The sequence below is a fragment of the Pan troglodytes genome, chromosome 17 (genome assembly GCF_028858775.2).
Source record: "Pan troglodytes isolate AG18354 chromosome 17, NHGRI_mPanTro3-v2.0_pri, whole genome shotgun sequence".
NCBI classification, from domain to species: Eukaryota; Metazoa; Chordata; class Mammalia; order Primates; family Hominidae; genus Pan; species Pan troglodytes.
This window is the reverse complement of record NC_072415.2, coordinates 26,719,954-26,739,111: the sequence shown is the minus strand read 5'-3', so window position 1 is coordinate 26,739,111 and position 19,158 is coordinate 26,719,954. Positions and strand designations below refer to the sequence as shown.

At 38.4% G+C, this 19,158-nt stretch overlaps 1 protein-coding gene across 10 annotated transcripts in view; it reads right to left on the bottom strand.

The window, feature by feature from the left end:
- Positions 1-19,158, bottom strand: part of DLGAP1 (DLG associated protein 1) — a 964,206-nt gene that overhangs the window by 653,457 nt on the left and 291,591 nt on the right. For 6 of the 10 annotated variants that reach the window (XM_016933374.4, XM_016933378.4, XM_016933377.4 and 3 more), the window contains one exon: positions 7,775-7,882. The gene's annotated coding sequence lies outside the window, so the exon portion shown is untranslated. The remainder of the gene's footprint in view (positions 1-7,774; positions 7,883-19,158) is intronic. The other 4 variants (XM_016933375.4, XM_054671844.2, XM_054671843.2 and 1 more) reach the window with 1 other exon arrangement.

The window sequence follows — 19,158 nt, the reverse complement described above, 5'->3', positions numbered from 1 at the left end:
CGTGATGAGTACTGCCAGGGTACTGCTGGTGGTCACTCAAGGTCCAAGGGCTCTTGAGTTAGCTTGTGGTGAGTGCTGCCAGGCCTGGGACTCACTCTTCAGGGCAGCAGGTTCCCCTCTGGCCCAGGGAAGGTCCAGAAATGCCAGTCAAGAGACAAGGCCTGGTACTGGGTACCCCAAGCCTGCTTGGTGCTCTACTCCACTGTGAGCAAGCTAGTACCTATGGTGCAAGACAAAGTCCACTTTACTTTCCCCTCTCATTTTCACAAGCAGAAATAGTCTCTACCCCTAGTCACCCAAACTGGGGATGTACTGGGTCACATGTGCATCCAGCATGGCTCTGAGTCACAACCAAGGCCCATGGCAAGTGCTGCCTGGCTGTCACGGTTGAATATTCAGGGCTCAAAGGCTCTTTACTCATCAAGTGATGAATCCTGCCAGGACTGGGTCCTTCCCTTCAAGGCAGTGGGTTCCTTTCTGGCCCAAGTTTTCTCTAGACATGTCATGCAGTAGCTAGATCCTCAGGACTCTATCTGGTGTCCTAGCCTACTGTGGTTGTGCTGGTATCTAAGATGCAAGACAAAGTCCTCTTTACTCTTCCTTCTCCTCTCCTCAAGCAGAGGGAAGAAGTCTCTCTCAGGGTGTGAGCTGTGTTGCCTGGTACTGGGGGAGGGGTGGCATAAGCACTTTCTTAGCTGTGTCAGCTGGTGTCCGACTAGATCGTGAGCACGCCAACCCCACTGGCTCCGAGTCCAGCACAGCACCAGGACTTGCCCCAGACTTGCAGTCCTTGTGGCCTAGACTAGCATTTAAGTTTATTTAGAACCCCCGAGCACTTTAGCCCACAGTGGTGAGGCTTGCCAGAATTAGAGTTCTGACTGCTGGGACAGACAATTCCCCTCTGGCTAGGACTAGTCTAAGTGCTGCCTTCATGAGTGCTGGCTAAGTTCTGTCCCACATTGCTTTCCACTGTGATAGGGCAGCACTGAGTTCCTATACAAAAAGTCCCACAGTCACTGTGTTCTCCCTCCCCCAGGCACACCGATTTCCTCTCTGAGCCACAGGGCCCCTGCTGGGAGACAGGGAAGGGGTGCTGTAGGCAATTCAACACTGTTTTTCAGTGCCTCTTTTAGTGATATGAAGTTAACACCAGGTACTGTGACCACTCACCTGATTTTTAGTTCTTATAAAGGTGATTTTTTTGTGCAGATAGTCGCTTAATGTGGTGATCCTGCAGAGAGGATGACAGTGGAGGCATCTATCCAGCTATCTTGCTCCACTTCCCTTACTATGCAATTTTGCTAATGTCTATTTTTTAACACGGTATCATTGTTTCTCTAAACATAGCCTTTAAATAAATAAGACAGGTAAAAATTTTAGGTGAAAATGTCTAGCACATGATAAGAATATAGCAAAAGGAAAATAAATCCAGTCAATATGTCTTTTCTTCCTTTCTTATAATTCTTGTCAAGTTGTACCTTTTTACTGCATAGTCAAATGTTGTCCTTGAACATTCTTACAGTATAAACAAATACTCAAATATGCGATTTGTAATAAACTCTATTATACTCTTATTTTACAAAGAAAGTATTTCATCATCTAAAAATAACATTTATGTTTCTTTCAGAGAGTACCTAATCGGTCATTTTATTAAAAATGCCAATGTCAGTAATAATTGCCTATAACTTTTCTATTGTGAAGGTCTTGGTTGCCCAATTAACAATATCACCACCCCCACAATATGTCTATATATTTAAATATCTATACCTATATCTCATAAGGTCTGAGACAGCCTCATCAGTATGATTATCATCCTGACAGTGATAGAACTCTGAGACATGACAAATAAACACAGTATTCTACAATCAGACTTTGTGTCTTACAGATGTCTGAAAAAATCAAGGTATCAAATAGCAATAGCAGCTTTTAGTTTCTAAATTATTTCTGACATAAAAAGTATAGAATAATGAAATAGTAAGATTTATCTCAGAACACATTAACTTGAGAGGATTTATAGAATATTAAAATAGAAAAATAGCCAACAGGATTAAATCCTGTGCTAAGATTGATGAAATATTCCAGCAAAACTTTATTGATCTACTCCTGTTAAGTAGGCAGCTTTGAATTTCTGCTGACAAGTACTGGGGTAACCAATACCAAAATGACAACTGAAACTCAAAAACACATAAAAAAGAACAGAAAAGTATTCATTATCTGCATGAATCTCTTAGTAAATGAATCTTCTATTGACCAAAAATTTGATTTCTTTTGCCTCTGGGTATAAAGCTGCATCTGGCAAATTGGCTATGAAAATAATTTTTTGGAGAACGAGAAGAAAAAATGAATAATTTTAGTCATTCTGAAATCAGTTAAAAATTGAGACCATATGAACATTTATTCAGGTTAAACTTTTGCCTTGAAGAATCTTTATTTTAGTTTCTCCCCAAGCTAGATTACAAGGCAGAAAACAAAACATAATTTGCAAACTTCATGCTTGACACTGAGGAATCACTCTTGATGAAAAAGGCCTGACTTGACACATGAAACCATCAGCAATGTATAGAACCAGAGCTATCCCGTGTAGATAAAAAAAAATGCTGAATTTTTCCACTAGCCTTTCAGTCTCAGATGACTAAATTATGGATACATTTTCTAAAGTGTGTTCATCTTTTAAAGTCCTAAATAAAAGTTTCTTACTCTTGTAGAATTATATTGGAAAAGAAGAGTATACAGTAATCTCCATTAACCTCCAAAACCGTGGTGGGATTCTGGTCAGCTTCTAGCTATGTATGTTCAGCTCCTACCAGATGCCGGATTTATTTTATACACTACCTCTGGTCTTTAAAGTGACCTTTCAGATAATAACACTGCCCCCATTTTACAGATGAAGATACTAAAGTACATAGAGTGGTTCAGTCCATTTGCCACATTCACACAGTTAATAAATGAAAGAGCTGAGTTTTGAATTCAAGTCTTTCTGAATCCCAAATCCTGCCTTTTCAACTCTACTTTCAAATATGTGCCCTTAGTTGACTGATTGACTCACTCATAATTTTGTGTTGGATTTTAGGTAGGATTTCATATGATCTGTACCTTGAAATTGCAAGATAAGGCACTAGAATGAATTCCAGGGGTTATTTATCCTAAACCCTTCTTTTTATAATGGAGGTAACTGAAGCCTAACTAGCCAAGAACATACAGCAAGGTAATAACAAAGTTGGGGCTAGGACATTTATGTTTTAATTAATATTTAAGCTTTACTATTAGGCAAACCACAACATAAAATGAAAATTTTAATTTTCTCTTACAAAAGTGAATTACGAGATACATTAAAAAAACGAATTTTCAAGCATTCATATTATCATCTGTTGTTGTTATTTATGCTAATATATGATTACAGGCTTTTTCATGAATGCGTTCTGAGGTTGACTGCACTACAGAATACACAACAAAAAAATAAGTGGAAACTTGGTTTAAAAACATACAAAATAAATTTCACACTGAGCTCTAAAAGTAGGCATTGAGCCCAATTTCTGGAATAAATCAAAGAGTAGGCAGAAAACAGACAGAAGGAACAGTTATTTTAGCAAGAAAAGTAGGAAAAATTTACCAAGCCAATCATGGGATGATGCATGCAGATAAAAGATGTAGAGAGAAAATGTGCAACACTGACACATGAACACATCTGAATGCAAGAAAGCAAAAAAACCAGAAAGCATAATTGTCCTAAATGTGAATAAACATTCAAATTATGCTGCAGCTGCAAAATTTAAACTCAAGGAAAAGACATTTGCAAAGGAATTTATTAAATAGATGTGATTTGCTGGTTTCACACAACCAGCGGCTCTTTCACAAACTAAAATGTACAATTTATCTTGATATAAATGACATTTCCCCGGTTCTACTCAATCAAGTAGCAAAAAGTCTTTCGTGAGAGACTCTGTTTATTAAAGAGCACAATACCCGGATATTGATACCCAGATGCTTGGGCTTTAACTATGTAGTGTTATTTCATCAAATAAAAGGTCTTATATATTGAGTATGGGCTTATATAATAAGGTTTCTGTGTGAAGGAAAACCACCTTTCTCTATAGCACAAGCCAGAGTAGTTTTTTTGTAAGAAGTTAAGTTTCATGTTGAAACCAGTTCTTGGTTGCTAAACCTGTTCATCCATTCTTCCTTCCATCCATCCATCCATCCATCCATCCATCCATCCATCCATCCATCCTTTATCCATCCAACAGATATTTATGGGTTTCCAAAGTCTGTGACACAGTAAAGGATATAAAAATGCATCAAAAATCTTACTGTTGGGAATTTTATGATATTAAGATGGTAATTGACCAGAAGACTCAGAGCTTGTTATTAAACTAACACACCTACCCACAATGGTGATGTTGGCAAGGAAGACCTTTCATTGTGATCAGTCTTTGACTCAAACTGTAACGCAGAAATTGTAGTGCCAGCCTGGATCATTTAGTTTACAGAGTGGTTCTCCAAGTTAAGGTCTCATGGAACAGATCAGCATCATCTGGGAACATGTTAGAAATGTGCATTCTTGGGCCTCACTCCAGAACAGGGGTGTCCAAGGGAGAGAATACAGTTATGTGTTCTTAGTTTCTGTTTCTGGTTGGGCATGGAAAAAGCCCCATCCTTGTCTCTCTTTTCCATTTATCACTAGAGACAGAAACTAAAAGCCATGGCTTCAGGCTGCTAAAAGCCTAAAAGGAAACAAAACAAAACAGAGCAACAACAACAACAAAATAAAGCGGGCTAGATAAGCTTGCTCTAGACCAATCTGTGTTTGAAAACCACAAAGCCTTAAAATCACTTGGAAGGCTTGAAAAAAATCACAGCCCTTACATTTCTACACAATGGGCTAGGCCACTGGTAAGTGAGGTCAAAGAATAAAAATAGTAAGTCTAACAACTTAGAGTGGCATGCTTTAAATGTCTGCTTAAGAAATTTAGATAATGATGAATTGGTAAATCAGAGAACATTTTCTGAGCAAAAAGCAGACATGATCAGAATTGTGATTCTGGAAGACTTTGGAGCCAAAAGAGACCAGGGAGCAGTAAACTAAGGAGGGGCAATTACACTGTTCAGGTGAGAAGACACAGTAATTTTTCTTTGGTTATTCAGGAGGATGTCCAGCCTCAAATGAACTGGGGCCCTTCACTCAGTTTGCATGTCGTGGATCCTCTTCATCCCTAGTTTGATTCTGTCTGCTGTTTTTGGTATTTCTGCCTAGCATCTGCTACGACTTTCCTGGTTTCCCTGCACTACCATTCTCTGCTGCCCTTTCTCCTGTCCCCTCCACTTTAATTTCCTTCATGAGGAAATCTGCATGCAAATGCACATCACTTTAAATGTTTGTTGTTGTCTGTTTTATTTTTAATAGCTGCTCCTTAGAGAGTTTATCAATTATATTCTTCCTCTGAGCATATGATCTTCTAGGTCACAACACAACCACAGGCTTTATCCAACTTTATTTTCAATCTGTTTAATGTCCTCATGTCAAAACAAAACAAAGAAGCCCTGATTCACCTTAATGTGCTAAATCTGTTTTGCCAGCTGACCATTCATCTAACATTATGCCCAGATAATATATATATAATTTCAGTCTTGCATTTCACACAAACAGGGCTGTTTCCAAATAGGAAAGACAAAAATTAAATTTTTGTGTATATACGGACACCTTCTTGTAAATGAAACAATATAAAGCGAGTAACAAATACAGCTATAATTAAATGTTGTTATATTAATTCTGAGTATTCCAACATGTTGGTCATACTTTGGATCTCATATAATGTCTCAAATATACATGGGGACTCAGATGCATTTCTCACTTAGCTGACACTATGCCATCTACTGAAGATGGACAATTTATTCATGAAGAAGTTAGTGTTGAAACAGAACTCACTCGGATTCCATGATATTTAGGTATAATTATTTAATGTCTTTAAAACACAAAACTTTTTTTTTTCTTGGAGATACTTCATTTAGGAGAAAAATGCTGATTTAGAATAAAGTAAAAGGAGCTGCAACAGATGCGGCTGGCTCCCTGCATTATGTCCCCGGGTTCACTTTGGATGTCAGCCACAGCTGCAGGGGAGTCTCCTTGCCTTCGCAGGGATCCCTAACCCCCAGGTCATAGACCAGTACTGGTTCCTGTTAGGAACTGGGCTGCACAGCAGGAAGTGAGCAGTGGGCCAGTGTGCATTACGGCCTGAGCTCCGCCTCTTGTGAGATCAGTGGCGGCATTAAATTCTCATAGGAGCATGATCCCTGTTGTGAACTGTCCACGTGAGGAATCTAGGTATGTGCTCCTTATGAGAATCTCATTCCTGATGATCTGAGGTGGAACAGTTTTATCCCGAAACCATCTCCCCACCTCCCCACCCTGTCCATGGAAAAATTGTCTTCCATGAAACCGGTCCCTGGACCACTGCCTTACAGTGTACACCTCAAGTGACAACTAAGTGTCTTTCTGCTTTCTACCCATGCATGGCTGGCACAGCCCAGCATTGTGAGGGACTTCATGCTCATTGGGGGAATCCAAAACCAAGGAGAAAAAGTCAGTCAGTAAACCTCCTGCTGCACATCTTTCTAACAGAAATTTGGGCATCTGTACCCCTCCTGGGAGGAACCAAGTTCCCATTGCCTGCAGTGGTGGACTTGCTAACCCACCCATAATTTGGCCTGTGCTTCTTCCCTGATTCACTCTTCCTGCTTCCAACTCTTGATCTTTGGATCAGCTCCCTAATAAATTGCCATACCCAAGTCACTGTCTCAAGCAAGTAACCCAAACAAAGACAATAGCTTATTATTCAGCAATATGAATCTCCTTCTGATCTGACACCACTTCTGTAGTATATTTGATGTATATGTGGTAAGACCCTTCTTTTTTTCTCCCTCCAAAAACTACATAATGAAAGGAGTGGAGATGATAGCAAGGACTCAAGGGTTTTCATTGCCTTTCTTTTCTTTTCTTTTTTTTTTTTGAGATGGAGTCTCTCTCTGTCACCCAGGCTGGAGTGCAGTGGTGCAATCTCGGCTCACTGCAACCTCTGCCTTCCAGGTTCAAGCGATTCTCCTGCCTCAGTCTCCCCAGTAGCTGGGATTACAGGCACCCGCCACTGCCTCAGTCTCCCCAGTAGCTGGGATTACAGGCACCTGCCACCACACCCAGCTAATTTTTGTATTTTTAGTGGAGAGGGGGTTTCACCATATTGGCCAGGCTGGTCTCGAACTCCTGACCTCAGGTGATCCGCCCACCTCGGTCTCCCAAAGTGCTGGAATTACAGGCGTGAGCCACCACGCCCTGCCTTTCATTGCCTTTCTTAGCACACTTACATCATGTTGAACATGTCTGTGTGGATAAATGCAAATTTGTTCAATATGCTAAGAAAAGCTAACACTATGCCATTTACTTCCATAATTTCATACCTAACCTACCTTATGTACAATATTTGGGTCCACAGATTTATAAAAATGCCATGTGCCCAATATGCCGTTCCAGATTAACAACAACAATGAAGATTAAATATATAAAATACATCTGGCCTAGATTCTGTACAGGTAGCTAGGAAGTTAAAAAACACAGGCTTTAAATTCAACAGACTGTTAATATGTCTGGAAAGTGTATGCCAGGAATATTTTTGTTCAAATATACCATGCTATTAAAAAATGTTTCATATAGGATAGCTGAAGAGGAAGCTGTTATTTAAGAAACTGCTTCCTATACAAGTAAGGGGAAAGGGGGCAGTTTTACCTTTGATTATCAATTGTCCATTTTCCTTGCTTCCGAGTCAGGAAAAGATCCAAATTGCAGGCTTTTTTTTAACCTGATGTCACTCTGGGTATCTGATGTTCAACTGCTCTGAAACATAACAATGCAATAATTAGATGTAATAACTAGCCTGAAACAAAAAGACACTTAAAAATGATCTCATAAGAACTATTCTGACAGACATTATATTCAATGCTGTTAAGAAGAGAGTTTCATAGAAAATTTACATGGCCGTGTTCTTGCATGATGTCACACGTTGTATTTTTATGCTTTTCAGAAAATAAAATCAATCACCCAGAAAAAAAACAATGTTGCTGTAATAAATAGGCTTGATATTCTACAATATACATTTCCTATCATTTATTTTCTTTAAAAAGCAATAAAATGCAAGCATCAATGATCCAATTCTGTAAGACATAATATACATATGCAATTGTATTCACTTCCTGAGCATTATTTGTTTTCTCAACAGTACAACTAAGCCAGTGTGACTTTAAAAAGGGCTAAAATGTATCATTTTTTTCCAGAGTGGTTCTTTTCATTCTGGAAAAAAGCCACAGGAGGATGCCATTCATGGCATAATATTCCCAAGTGTGCTACTAGAGACTTGCTGGTGCCTAAGTCAAGCCACTATCCTTAATTAGGACAAATACCTAATGCATGCGGGTCTTAAAACCTAGATGATGGGTTGATGGGTGCAGCAAACCACCATGGCACATGTATACCTATGTAACAAACCTGCACGTTCTGTACATGTATCCCAGAACTTAAAGTAAAATAATAATAATATTAAAAAAATAGTTTCTTAGGAAAGTGACAAAATGGAACATATAACTGGACCCACACTTATGAAGGAGGTAACTATTCCAGATCATATCACATGCTATATGGCTGAGCTATGAGTTTCCTTTCTGAAAAGTGACATAGAAAAGGACTTGGGTCACACAGAAAACTGACCTGATGTCGAAAAGTGTAAATACCTGTAAAGGTCTGTTTCTATTTTTTTGTAAGCAATGTATTCTTTTGGATCTAGGTAGCATATTAAAATATTGTCAGAAGGGAATGAGAAAAATAATAAATCTAAGTAATAAGCAGAAATGTAGTGATATTCAGAATTGAGAATATAATTTGTATTTTTTTAACCTCCTAATTATAAGAATTATAGTGCTTAAACGAGTGTGGAATTCATTTTACAGAAGAGGAAGTAGATGTCAGAGGAGGTGATATGGCTCGGTCAATTTTATGCTGTGAATAGGCCCAGAGGCAGAGGCAGAATTACGTCCCAGATGCTCTGTCTGGAAGTTCAGTCTCTTTAGAAACTCACGTCTTGTTTCCAAAAAGAACACTGGACTTTCAAAAAGTTCAGGGCTAGTACAATTCTCTGCAGAATTTGTTAGAGCAATATTTTGAGACTGGCAAAGCTGACAGGTATGAAAGTGTTGTGGGTGGTAACAGGCAAGAACAACAGAAACACAACAGCCTCAGGCATGATAATAATGCACAGAAGGAATATTTGACTTTCACACATACCTCTTTATCCATCCATAGAAGACAAAAATGAGACGCCATCATCAAAAGCTTTTAGCCATACTTTAAAGATTATGAGCCCTGATTTACATACTAGTATCCTGCTAAGTATTTTCAATATTCCACTAAACCAGACAAGCTCTGAGTGGAATTTCTTCCTCACATATATGAGGACTAAGTAACTCAGGAGATAATGAAAAATTGTTAATTTCTAAAAATATATAGAACTGATCATTTATCCGTTCATGACTATTTATTGAGAATTTATTGTCTAGTAGATAGTACTCTTAATTTTCTTTGGAAACAAAGTGGAAAGATTATGTAATTTCTGAAAAAGACACCCAAAACACAAGAAGAAATTCATTTTATTATAATTGGTTTTATAAGTTAGATAATTGTTAGGTAAACAAATATATTAATCACTAGGAGAGGTCTTAAATGTCATCTAGTGTAATGGTTGCCAAATGCAGTTGATCATCAGAGTCATCTGGAAATTTGCATTAAAATACAATTATAGAATTTCATGCAAGATCGTTTAAATCAGAATATTCATGGGTAAGGCAGGGGAATCTGCATTTTGAAAATGATCCCAGCTAATTCTCCTGATGAAGCAGGTTGGGAAACCTACCAATTCTGTCTGATTTACTCATTATATAGAGAAGGGCATTGAAACCAGAGAATTGACTTGCCCAGGGCATTTGCTTCTTGGTGACAGCACTGAGATTAAAATGCAGAACTCCGGATTCTCCATTTTCTTTTCTTTTCCTTACCCCAAGTGTCCCTCTTTTTAACTTTTTTCTTCCTGTTCTTTTTTTTAACCACCACATAATCAAGATTTAGCATCTATATCTGAGAAAGAACAAGAGTAAAAGAACAAGTACACTATAATTATTTGAGTATCAGAAGATTCAGGTACGTTTTCTCATTAGCAACCATTTACACAGATGAAAGGTGAAAAACAGGAATTTGGACTTCAGCTGTTTGATTCAATCATGTGCTTCCTACTCTTCCACAGTCTTTTTCTAGAATCAGCTACTTGGGAGTTGTCTGCTGAGTCCCTTTCTTTGGGGTCTGCCCAGCACTCTCCATCCTGCAGTTGTCAAAGGGGTCCTCGTTCCTGGACATCCCTGATTGGACCAGGAGAGGTGTTTTTCCCAAACCAGGTCCATAACTGGGACTGTGAGACTATAGCTTTGTCCAGGTTAAAGAGTGATGGGTAAACCATGGAGAAGGAAGAATGGAAGAGACACACATGGAAGGTGGAACAAGAACTCTCTCAACTCATCTGCCTCCTGCTCCCTCTTTTTCATTCTTTTCTGTGGCTTTCATGGGCTCATGTATCCGTAAGAGATAAAGAGACGGAATCTTGCTCTGTCATCCAGGCTGGAGTGCAGTGGTGCGATCATAGCTCACTGCAGCCTCAAACTCCTGGGCTCAAGCGCTCCTCCTGCCTCAGCCTCCAGAGTAGCTGGGACTAGATGTGCACCACCACACCCGGCTATTTTTTTTTTTTTTATTTAATTTCTCGTAGAGATAGAGTCTCTCCATGTTGCTCAGGCTGGTCTCAAACTCCTGGCCTTAAGTGATCCTCCTGCCTTGGCCTCCGCCTTTTTTTTTAAATAAAAAAAATTAAATTACTTATTTTTAAATTAATTTTTTTGGCTTAAGCTAGCTCAAGTTAGTTTGTTTCTGTAACTCTGCAGCCAGAGTCAAGATGAATACACCTCATATCATTCATTTTATGTGTGTTACTCTATAAGCCAGTCACTTTAGTTACGGTATTCCAAGAGGCTTATTTAAAAACTATTGGCTGAGAGTGCGGAGAAGGAAGAATACACACTACAAAGGTATTGCATTTTATGGAACACCTATATTTTCATCAAACACATGTTTTGAAGTGTGATAAAGTGGAGAAGGTCCCGATCAGGAAGTCCTTTTTTCATCTCAGATCTGACTCTTACAAAGTTTCTGACTTGTGAAAGTTACCTAGCTTCTCTCAGTTTTAATGTCCTTATTTGTAAAATACCTCCTGGCTAACTTTAGCCAGGTTAGTATGAGGAACAAGGGAAAGCACTCATTCATTCTCTCATTCATTCATTCGCCCCACCATTCTGCAAAGATTTAGCGAGCATCTATCATATGCCAAGCACTATCTAGGGGATGAGAATACATTAGTGAACATTTCATTTTAGTGAAGACAAATAAACAGAAAGTAAATAATAAATGTAAAGCAGTAAATTATAGAGCAGTTCAGAAGGTGAAACATGCTATAGATGTGAGAAAAATAGACCAAGGTAAGAGGTATCAGAAGTGCATGGGTAGGGAGGTGTAGGGAGGGGAAGGGATTCCACCAAGAAAGTGAGATTTGATCAAAAACTTGAGAGATGTGAGGGAGTGAGTCCCATGCCAGAGAAGGGTGTTCCAGGCAGAGGGACTGCAGGGTTATAGTGCTAAGGTGGGAGTGTTCCTGGTTGGTCTTGGGATTGCAATAAAGTCATGGGATGGAGTGAAGTGAGGGAGGAGATTAGTAAGTATGTGCACAATTTACTTCTACAAATCTGCTGCCCGTTGTGAACCATGTGGGAACTGATGAAAATAAGTCACAACAATTTGCTTTATTTGGGCACTCTACGGTTCACACCATGCTTCTGTGTGGATTTGCTCACCCTGCTACTTGGAACACATTTTCCTCCCTGGGTCTTTTAAGGCACTGTGAGGAATAGTAGTAGGTACAGATAATACAAGGTAGTTCAACTAGGATTGCTAACCTCCTAGACTTTTCTCCCACAGTTGCTGTTTAGTATATTTTCTGAATGTAAAGATGTGTATATTTTTCCTTCCAAAGTAGTGAATAAGGAATTCATTAAGAGCAAACTACACTACTGAAAAGTGGGTATATGTATATTAAAAGATATATGTCCAGCAATTCAGTACTTAGACAAGCTTATGAGCAAAGATGAGCTGTTATGAATTTGTAACATTAAACATGGTGGGGTGGTGGGGTGCTGTGGGGAAGTGGAAGAAGGAGTGGATCAAGGATGGCTCATGGCTTTTCAGCTTTTACTCTGAGAGTGAAAAGGGGGCCATGGCAGGAGTTTGAGCTTACAGTCGACATGGCTTATGTTTCAGAACCTCATCCTGGCTGCTGGTTTGGAACAGTACATAGGAGAGGTCAGGATGCAGGTAGCTGGAAAGCTTGTGAACCACCTGGAGACAGGCAACATTTGCTCCGACTCGGGTGGGGCTGAGGAGCAGTCAGATCCATGCTGAACTTGCTTTGAACCAAGCTGAACCATGCTTTGACAGGACCTTTTGATGGATTGGGTGATTAGGGTGAGAAAATAAAGAGACAACAATGACCCCAAGATTTCTGGCCTAAGCAACTGGAAGAGTGACCTCGATGTCGCCGGAGATGAGAAAGGTTGAGTCTAGAACAGGCTTTTTAGGGAAAGCTGATACGTTCAGTCTGGCCATATCGATTGAATTATCAGTGCCAACTGGACTTGCCACATAGGTGGCTGGATATACAACACCGGAATGTGGGAGAGAAGTCTGGGCTGGAGTTTGTGTTGGAAGCTTTCTGGTATAGCATAGGTAATCGGTAGTATTCCTGTTTCCACCACCACAGATGATTATATAAGGATTAAATAAAATAATATATGTAATGCACAGTACCTGGTATGTAACAGGAATGCAACATATTTTAATTCCCTTCTGTTTCCTGCCGTTATTTAAAAATACATCTTTTTCTACTGACTATATTATAAGATTATGTTATCTTTCTGTGAAAAAACAATCAATTTCTGCAAGACACCATATCATACTTTACATTTTGGCAGTCCTTTTTAAAACAAAGGGAAATAATCTCCTGATAAAATGTTGACAATCATACTCAGTAACTCATAAAAGAGAATTTCCAGGAAGCAAGGTGAATTTTTGTTTGGATAGGAGATGAAAGGTCTAAAGAGAAAGTGAAAACTGAACAGAAATGAATCTATAGACCTACAAAAACCCTAAACTTATCTCAGATCTCCCTGGATTTCTTTGGACACAGATCTTGTTTTTTTACTTTACTTTTTGCACTTAAGAATTTTTTTTTAAGCAATGATTAATAGTCCTATAAGATGAAGAAGATGCAGAAATATGAGAAAGATGATCATAACCATAGGGCCGAGTGCACAGCTGAGGAGGAACATTTCTGAAAGGCATGGATGGCTGAGAAACTCCGGAAGCTCTAGGGTGAAATCTTTAAATTGTATCTTTAAAATGAGTTTCTTGATTTATAAATGCCTCTTTCACAGAACAAATTTTAAACTAGAAACCATCTATGTTTAAATCCTGTTTTAGACATGAAGTTTATGAAAACTAGAGGGGGACATGTCTTGTCTGAGATCATGGACCACCAAGATCAGAGGTGGGACCGGGCCATCAGCTCACTTAACTCTGGGTGCTTGTCTTTGCACTCAAATAGTTTCCTTAAGTTGTTTTACCCAACTCCCTGTTTTATGTAACAAGCATCATTTGTTTTAAATCTCACATTTTATCTTAAAGTTTACCTTATAATATAATATAAACTATTATGTATGTTTGAAAACAATGGTAAACTATCTATGTGCTTCGCTCCAGTGGATCTTAGAAATAAATTCCAGAATGAGGTCTGCATTTATTCTGTGACTTTCCATGTGTCTGAGACAGCATTAGCTCACATAATAAAAGAAGGAAGACTAGTCAGTTTCCACTTTCTTTGCAAATCACTTTGCTAATTGGTTCCTCATTTGTGTATAAGAAATTTCAAGGCAGGCTGGATTCATGGGTGTGTGACTCATGCAGCTTCAGAGGGAAGACCCCATGCTCAGAAAAGCCCTGTGCTTTGTTCAGTGATTTTAGTAGTTGAACCAGTGTTTTGTGGGCAAAGTCCAATAGGACAGTGAGCATCAAGGGAGCAGGGGCTGTCTGCACATTCTGCACACGCTCAGCCATTCTGTGCTGCCTCATTCATACATGATGTTCATCATGGTGAATTCTGGGGGATGCACAATTCATGGGAGTCTGGTGAGTTTCAACATGAGAGGACGAGTAAGTGTGCTATGTCTGTGAGTAAGTGGGGAAGCTGGCAGCCCCAAGACGCCATGCTCGCCACTGGAACCAGAACTTCCTTCAAACTTAGCAAGAAGGCAAAGGGTTTTAAGAAACACAGATGACCACAGGAGCCTATTGCATCCTTTCTTCCTTGAATAATTCCCTGTATCAGCCAACTGTTTATGCTGAAAATGAAGACATACAAAGAGAGAGAAAGAAAGAGCAAACCACAGCTCTTTCTTGCAATCCTTCCTTACTCATGAGTAAGTCAAAGGGAGAGAATGTATCCAGAAATGAAATATAAAGTTATTTAAATCTTGTATATCATTTCCACTGTTTGGGTAAGGATGACGTACATATGTACGATCTATGAAATACCTAATTTTTGCTGATTGTGCATGCAAAGCAACTATTCTTATAGTTGCATTGCACAATACAAAGTGAATGGTAAAATTTGTGCTAAGTTTATATTTTTGTTTTTTATTTACTTGGAATAACATGAAATATCAAATAAAAACTAGTAGAAAAAGTCAAGAGGGGAATGGCAGAAGAAAGGACAGTTTTATACATTATCACCTTTAATGGCCCTTTGTTCTTGCTTTCCGAATAAGGGACCTGCATTTTCACTTTGCCCTGGGCCCTGCAAATTATGTAGCCATTAACATTCACCCTGATGTTATGAACTGGCACACAACTAGCAAGTGCTTCCAGCATTATTAACTTACAGCTTAAGTATTATATAGAGAACTTTGGAAATAGAACACCTTCTTTTGAAAATCCTAGTACAACTGCAAACTGAATTAATCTGCTCTCTGTTCTCCTCAATGTCTTCTCTCATTTTCCAACTGACTTCTTGGACACTTGACCAAAGTTCCTAATTCAAATTAATCCTTCTCAGAAGTCCCCCAGCTCTTAATTTAATTTGATTTCTAATTTAATTCAATTTTAATATTCCATTTGAAATGCCACTGCCCTCAAGGTCAAATACTCAGCTGGGGAAGAGAGAAAAGTCAGTGATAAAAGAAATTTAGTCTAAGGCGTGAATAATGAAAATAATTGATACTTTAGAGGGATATTAAGGTAAGCATATGTCCAAACTCATCAGATTGCATATATTGAGTATGTACAGCTTTTTGCAATCAGTCATACCTCAATAAAGCTGTTTTAAAAAAAGAACCACTTGTTAGGCCTAAATGACCTTAATAAGTAAGAAACAATATTTTAAAGGAAGAAAACTTCATATTACTTTCTGCTAAGAAGGCCCTTCTACCCTAATCCATTTGAAAGAATGAGCAGTTGCCTATTTCTGAACAATTGCACATTATTTCTTTAAAGATGACATAATGTGCACATAGTACCTTGCTGCCCAGCTGGTTTCCTGTCTTCAACTCTCCTCTCCCATCCATTCTCCAAGTAGCTGCCAGAGAGTCCTTCTAAAATACTATACAGTGTGAAACTGATCGGCTTAAACTCAATTGCTTGCAGGGTCTGATACAATCTCCTTGGTTAGGAAGTCAGTGCCCTTCATGATCTGGCCCTGAAACTCTGCTTTCCTTCTCTGATACTGTAAACTCCAACAGAACCAAACTGCTTTCTTGAACTCAACCTCCGGCTTTTGAATCATTGTCCATGGACCAAGCCTTTGAATCTTTGCTGGTCTCTTCTTTGCCCGGCAAACTCCTACTCATCCTTCATGACTCCACCAAAAATTAAGCCTCTTCTCTGCAGCCCTTTCTTCACTCTTTTCCTATTTATCTGTTTTTCTCAGTAAAAAGAAAGCTCCCCATGGAATGAACCTGTGTTGTTCATCTGATATCTTTGGCACCTAAACTCAAGTTTGGTACATTGTAGGTACTATACAAATGTGGGTTGAATGTAAAAAAAAAATGAAGTAATGTGTACTCAAACATAACCAGGTATTTTCCAGTTAATTGAAAAGGGCCTTACAATCACGAAATATATAGGCTTATTTCATTTCTTTAAAGTTCACCAAAAAGAAAAGCACTTTAAAATATGTAGTTCTAGTTGGAAAGTTAGTCTCCATTCTCTTGTTTGTACTTTTTTTTGGTCTGCGTTCTTCTCCCTTATCCTTATATCTCAGTCCGCCTGTGGAAGCTTGGCAGCTTCAGGAATTTGGCTAAAGGACTCTGCTGAAATGTTAAGGTACTGCCTCCCACACCAACTCACTTCTTCGCAAATAAGATGATTTTGGGATCCTCCATGAACAGAAAGTGCATAATGACTCATTGTGATATCATAACTGTTGTCTTGTTACAAAAAGATTTACAATTTATTTACAACTAAGATATTGCACTATTTGGTAATATCTTACAATCTGTGTGCAGAAGAATAAAAATCCTTTTCCCTAAGGTAGAATTCTTGGCTAAAAGGAGGTTTATCAAACAAGCATTGGGATAAACTGGAGATTTTGATATTTGTTGTCAATCACTTATGTGGGAACTCTCCATGTCTTGCATTTGCAAGGCATTTTTTTCTTAAAATCTCTGAGAGTAAAATTCACTAGACCATTATAATCTGTTTGTCCCTACTGAACTCCCATTACTTTCTCTCCATCCACTGGGCTGACTGCCTTTCACATCTCTTTCAGTTTTTCCCCCTCTGTATAAGCTTAACTTCTGTTATAAGAAAAGCTACAATTTATTGAGTACATTCTATATGCCAGACTCTTTTGTAAGCATATTATTAATGCATCGATTATTTCATTTAAAATTCACAATAAGCCTAATGAGGTAGGTTCAATGATTATTACCATTTTGTTCAATGATTATTATCCCTCAGAAGACTGAGATGCAGAGATATTAAGAAACTCATCTTAACATTAGAGATGTTAAGAAATCAAAATATTACACCTGTAAGTGGATGTATCACTATACAGACCTAGGCAGTCTGGTCTCAATTTCACCTCTCAGTGTTTGCCTCAAGTCAAATGTGCAGATTTATTTTTTATGAATTAATTTCCCCCTTCTTATTTAATTCCTTAATATAAGCCTGTCTGTAAGGCTTTCAAAGTTTACCATGTTCTGGGAACTTTAAATACATTACTTCATTTAGATATTATTATCATTATCCCATTCTACAGATACAAAAATTGAGGCACTAAGAGATTACGTTACTTAGCCAATGAGATCTCACAGAAAATTCTGGAACCAAGATTTAAATCTAGTTCTTTTTGTCATTATGCTACATTGTACTCTTCTGTGTCAGATTTTGTTTTCCTTATTCTTTTTTTTTAATGGCTGAACAATACATTCCACAGTTTATTTATTTTTTCTTCAACTTTTAAGTTCCGGGGTACATGTGCAGGATGTGCAGGTTTGTTACATAGATAAACATGTGCCATGGTGGTTTGCTGCACAGATCAACCCACTACCTAGGTAGTAAGCCCAGTATCCATTAGCTATTCTTCCTGATGCTCTCCCTCCCCCCACCTTTCCCCAGGACAGACACCAGTGTGTGTTGTTTCCCCCACCAACCCCACGTGTCCATGTGTTCTCATCGTTCACCTCCCACTTATGAATGAAAACATGTGGTGTTTGGTTTTATGTTCCTGCATTAGTTTGCTGAGGATAATGCCTTCCAGCTCTATCCACGTCCCTGCAAAGGACATGATCTCATTTCTTTTCACGGCTGCATAGTATTCCATGGTATATATGTACCACATTTTCTTTATCCAGTCTACCATTGATGAGTATTTGGGTTGATTCCATGTCTTTGCTATTGTGAATAGTGCTGCAATGAACATAAGTTTTCCCTGTTCTTAAAAGTCAATTTTCTATGCCAAAGTATAGAAGAGCCTTATTTTTTAAAAAATCAGGTTGGTGACTAGTTCATTTGTTAGAGCCAAATTTTTAGCTGCCAAAGAGACCAAAATCTTACTTCCAAGCCTGTATATGCCAGTTGGCAATGCTGGTTCCACTGCCACAAAATGTAACTCTGTTCCCAGACAGCCACTTGGAAAATGCATGCTGCTAATCATGAAGCAGAGAATTACGTACCTTTAAAGGTTGATGGAAGTTTATTATGCCTCAGATCTAATATAATCATTTCATACATAAGAAAAGCACAGAGAGATTAAGTGGCACACCTAAGATGACACAGTAAATTCATAGCAAGCTTGGGACAGTCATTGAGATTTTCTGACACTAAATCTGAGGTCTTCATCCCATACAACAAAAGCAGTCTCTGCAGCCATTTTGTCATTGTGTCTTAAAAAAATGTATTCATACATTCAACAAATACTGAGTGGTTACCTGTGCCAGACAATGTTCTAGATGCTGGAGATAGAGTAGTAAACAAAAAAGAAAGATTCCTGCACCCCTGGAGCTTTACATCCTGGCATTGTAATGGCAGAATGGAACAAACTGTTATGGAAATAAGGATGATCCAAAGCGATGTCTCAGGCAGAAGAGCTTATTAGTAGAGTTACAGTTTTGTGCATATACTCAAAAGCCTACTAGTTACATTGAAAGGATTATTGGTATCAATAAACAGGAATGGTGTGGGTTATGTGGTACCAATGGAGAGATGATAAGACAGGGTCTCTCTGCTCTCAAGGAGCTTAAGGATGAAGTATGTCATGTAGATTAAAGGAAATGTTTTACTTTCCAATTAAAATTTTTAAAGAAAATTTTGTCACATTAAAAATTATCTTTTACCCTAACAGATAAAAATCATTGTGTGCAGCTACTAATCCAAGTCAATTATAACTACAAGGAAGTAAATAATCTGAAATCCAAAAA